Here is a 5,475-nt window from a genome sequence, read left to right on the forward strand (position 1 = left end):
GCCTGCCCATGCATGCCATGGGCTCGAGTAGTTTGCAATTGGCATAAGTGTCAAAGCACGCTTTTAGGCTCAACTGTTAAATGTACACAGGAAAAAATCATACTATTTTCATTAGAACCTTTTTGTTTGGCGCTTCATGCCAGTGGCTTCCAAGCCCCATACGTGTTTTAACCATTTTAACTTTAATCGTCGCCAGACTGCTTGCATGATAAGTCTCTTGAGAACTTCCACATGTGTGCACATATCCAGCTCTAATACTACATTACGAGTATCTCATCGCTCGCCAGACTCTTTGACTATTCCCTTACTCTTAAATATGTACATATGTATGTATGTATGTACGACAAATATACCGTTTAAAAAAATACCCATTGTAACCTTTGTTCTGTCCAATAGAATATTTGTCTTTGTCCTCCGCAATTCGACTTCAAAGTTTTTTCACCAGACATACATACATACATATCTACACACATATGTACATATGTATGTCAACATATTTTTGTCCCTCAGAGTTAATATTTTGATATTGTAACGAAGCTGTCATATCCTTTCTAAACCAAACATTACTGGCGTAGTTGAAGATAAAAGTGTAAAAAAAAAACTTGAACGACGAAGTCCGTGCAAACTAAATACCACAGTCCCGCTTGAGCATACACTTAGCCGTCTGTTTAGTCTATACGAGGTTGTAGGATCATCCAGAAAAGGAAACATGCGATTGTTTTATAATCATAGACACGTCTGGCTAGCTAAAGCAATCAAAATAACACTTTAGTCGCTTTGGTACGCACAGCCACACGTTAAAAAGAATACATTTTTAATCCTCATTAAATTTTCAGTTCTTAAACTATATAAGTATGTATGCATGTTAGTGTCCGACCGAAGCTGGAATATTAGATACTATGCAATATTAGGCCGAACACCGAAGCCGAAGCCGAACACAAATACCATGTCCCCACCGGAGCTATGGCTGTTGAGTTGGTTAGCCCGATAACCCACTTGATTTACCGTAGTTTGGCCATATAAAAATGTCAGAAGTTAACCATTTCACTAAGATAGTTAAAAGCTAACCAACTCGAAACCACGTTGAAAGTCTGATAAAACCCTGTATTTTCCCGCCATCTGTGGGTCATTAGCGTTAAAATGTAAAAGATTCGTTCCCTACTAGTGTTTGGACTCTCCTAAGATCAGATTAGATTTACTCCGGTTTTTGAAAAAATTTTAAATCTTTCCTCTACTCCACTTGACTTCAAATCTGTTCCGTTTTTCTTTTTCATTCATGTTAAGCCCCTCTTAGGACCGTTTTTTGAGTGTTCACCACCGGTTTCAATAAAAAAATTGAAAGTTAGCCAAATTTCACTGTTAAAAAGTATGTAACTCTTTCAAAGCAATGCGTCAATAAAGTTCATTATTTTTTTATGTATGGCTGTAGAAATTGGCGGATGCAGAACTTTACTTAAGTTGTTAAAAAAATATATGGAGAATGAGATTTACTGCTTAAAAAATTAAGTGTTAGATATGTTCTACTTTATAGAAAATGTTAAAAATTACCTAAATATGTAACATATTATCCTTACATTGCTTCGCGTTCTTATGTTTGCATGAATAGAAAATATTTAAGTCAAACAATTAATGTCAGAAACGAAAATATAAAATTAAATCTACTTGTTTTGCACCGATTTTTGCAGCGATTTAGTCCTGAATCGAGTTTTTAGTTCCGAACACTACTCTCTTCATTTGTACTGTTTTACAAACCTCAAACCGCAGTGTGGACAGCGATAGTTAGTGATGTGGTTAAGTTCGATTTGAGATGGTTAACATTTTGGTGGGGACATAGTATAAAATTAATGTTTACGTTTCAAAAATAATAAGTCTGTTATTTCTCATTTCCTAACAAATTATTCTTATTATTTTTTACATGAAAGTAACACCTTACAAACATACATATGTATGTACATAGTTGAAAAAAAAACAAAAAAGGCAAACAAGTGCTGTCTTAACTTTAAAAGCATTTTAAAGACTTGAATAACTTTCATAAGATAAATACTAAAAATTAAAAATCTTTATGTTATATGGCAAAAACAGAAGCTTTTCTGCATTTTCTTGTAAGAGATTTAATCGTCTATCGGTGTACAGCTGACCGGCTGTATTAAATATGTAATTTCTCGTTAGCCACACTCGTTGGTGGCGCAGTTAAATGCTTTTTAAATCTTTTTAAAATTAAAAAAATGGATGGATGCCGATAATGGAATGTATTGACCCTACAAAGAATACGTGGTTGATCTAATTATTCATCTACTTCAACTTCAAATGCAGTTTTAGTTTTCGCTTTTCGTGTACAATAGCTTGCAGATATAAATAAAGATAAATATTAGAAAAGATGATGAAATAGGCGAAGAAAGTCTAATACAGAGGTAATTATGAAGAAAAGGATATGTGTAGATAGATACACAGACTCAATCTGGGAACTATTTCGGGATTTTAGAGATTCTCAGTTTTCTCCGAACTTATCGATATAAAAATTGATATTTTTAATCGATTTTGTTATCGATATTTTATTGATTTGGTTAGGTATCGATTTTGTTAACGATATTTATCGATAATGTTACCTATGTTTTTATAGATTTTGTTAACGATATTTAAGAGTTTTTTATCGATATTCTTATCGATTTTTTTATAGACATTTTTATCGATATTGTAATTGTTATCGATATTTTTGCTTTGTTATCGATATTTTTTATCGATTTTGGTATCGATATTTTTGTCGATTTTGTTATCGACATTTTTACGGGTTGGTATCAAAATTCTGGTACTACAAAATTCAGAACACGAAATTCTGCTTTTTGAAAATTCTGCTTTTCAAAATACTGAATAACAAAATTCTGTTTTAAACTATAATGTAAACAATGTTAAACAGGGCATGTCATTACTTTGAAAAGTGAGCACTTTTTGGAAGTAATGGCATGTCCTATTTAATATTGTTTACATTATATTTAAAACATAATTTTGTAATTCAGTATTTTTAATTATTTTGCCAAAACTTTTACTGGAAATAAACAGTGGTAAGTGCAGGAAGCATGCATCGGAAACAGAAACCTTTTTCTAGAACGTAAAACCGTGGCGAAGGGTGTTAAAAGTAGTTGTTGGAGTTCCCAGTTTTATAATCTCGTATTGAATTAACAAGAACTTATTTTTGCGAAATCTCAAAATTTCCAGAAAGGAAAACGAGTAATTAAAAAGAACCAGCTTATAACAACTATTAAAAAAATTACTTAAGTCACACAGTTTTTTTTGGAAGAGATGCAATCCTCAACTAATTGTTATTTATTAAAACAAAATGCTCTTTTCATATATAGGAAGTAAAACTGTGTTCGTATGGAATTCCCTTTATTCTTTAAACGACAAGTAAGTTTTCGATGAGGCTTTATAAGAACATTGACTTGCTAGTATCGGAACTATTTCTGCACGTTTATTTGCCAGCTCTTCAACGGCTTGGCGCCAGTGAGTCATTTGCAATCGTATGCTGCGAATGCCGGATTATGCTAAAGCCAACCTTTCGACATAAGCTACTATTCCATACGAACACAGAAAAGTTTATTTTGAGAAGTGTAAAAACACGCTGTAAGAATTTGTATACTTTTCGCTAAGTGTAACAGATTTTTAATTCGCTTAGAACGTATTTCCTAAATGTAGACCTAAGACGAAAGGCCCTCTTCCAATTGATAGAAAAGATGGAATTTTGACGGGTCAAAACAAAAATTTAACATTTTTCGTTCAGGACTTTTACTAGCTCATGGTGCTAGGTAAAATTTTGGCAGCTTCCAAAAATAGAGCATTCCCACGAGCGTTTGTTTGATTTTTCAACTGTCAAAATTTTACTTTGCATTTGGCACAGCATTCAATTTATTCGTACACCATAGTAGATTTTTCCAACCCGTCTCACCACGGAGAAAAAAGTTACCGGTTGGCACCAGTGACCGGACTTTACCACATTGTGGTAGATCTGCCACTTTTTTGAGGATCTACCACTCAAGGTCTGAAATCTACCACATATTCGCGTTTTTGAGTAGTTTTATTTTTCCTTGACATAATTTTCTTAATTTTAAGAGCAAAAATTGTCCAATACTAAACACTATATGGTAACAAGAATGAATTAATACAAGATTCCGCATTCCCGGCGACGATGAAATTTCTCAAGTAAAAGGAAAGAAAGCCGAATGGGAGGATAAAATAAACTGTTGAACAGTAAATTTTCTCAATATTCAATATTTTGACAGGGAACGCGGTTTTATTGTGTTAAATTGCAAAATATATGATTTATAAAAAGAATTAATAGCGAAAATGTTAAAAAAAGCGGCGATTTTTGTGAAAGTATTAGCAAATTTAAGTGCATATAAGGTTTCTGAGGCGTTGTTTACTTTTACTTGAGAATTGTCAAAATCGGCAAATCCCTATTAGCTATTTCTGGAACGTGCCACATTTGTTCGCTACTTCGTGATGTGATAAAAGGAAAAGTTGGCAGCTCTCCGCAAAGTTGCAGAAATCTCACTGTCAGTGGAAAAAATTGCCAAAACTCAACGCAATTTTTACAACGTCAATCTTGCTTTTTATTATACTAAAATAAATTTTTTTTTAGAGTTTCATTAAAAAGTTTACCATTTAGGTGAAATCTTGCAGAATTTTTTTAATTTTTGTACAAAGTTTGATCGAAACCCAGAGATCTACCACATTTGTTTGAAATCTACCATAGTTTTTTCCAGATTCTACTACACAGAATTTTTTTTAAGGTCCGATCACTGGTTGGCATATAGCCAGAGGTGGGCACTACCACAAACAAGCGATCGCTAAAAGTGAGAATGTGTTAGTGTGCCTAATTCATTGTGCATGCTGCTGCTTTCTCATCCCCTGCAGGGAAACCGCGGACTGGTGAATCAAATTTCTAGTTCCGTACTAGGTCTTTATCGCAAAAAAGGAACCAGTCCGATAGGAACTAGATCCCCTCCAGTCCAAAATCGGCGAAAAGTGGTACTTTTAAATAACTAATTTTTTTCAGTTTTTTCACTAGAAATCTATATCTAAAGTGACGAATTTAGAAATGGTTCGGAACTATAGAAAAGGGGATGCAGAACGAACTAGATCTTATTTGTCGAATTTAGAACTTGTTCGGAACTTTCGAATAAGGGATGCAGCGGGGGGCTTGTTTACTTTACATAGATACATATGTGTTCGGCGGCTTTTTCGTTCAAATACGCTTCTATTCTGTGCTTCGCAGATGCTTTTTCATAGCTTGGTAATACAAAACTAAAATTTGTGTTAACATTTCAACATCTTGGGACCGTCTGGAATATAATAAATAACAGCGAGCACCTCTGCATACTCAGCTACAGCTAAAGGTATGTAAACGTACATTTCTTCATTCAAACAAATTTAATTTCAAATTGAAAGCACATTTCTTCCAAAATAACTTAAAATCGCGCC

This window comes from Rhagoletis pomonella, unplaced genomic scaffold (genome assembly GCF_013731165.1).
Source record: "Rhagoletis pomonella isolate Grant_MI unplaced genomic scaffold, Rhpom_1.0 Rhpom_scaffold_00005, whole genome shotgun sequence".
In the NCBI taxonomy this organism is placed as follows: Eukaryota; Metazoa; Arthropoda; class Insecta; order Diptera; family Tephritidae; genus Rhagoletis; species Rhagoletis pomonella.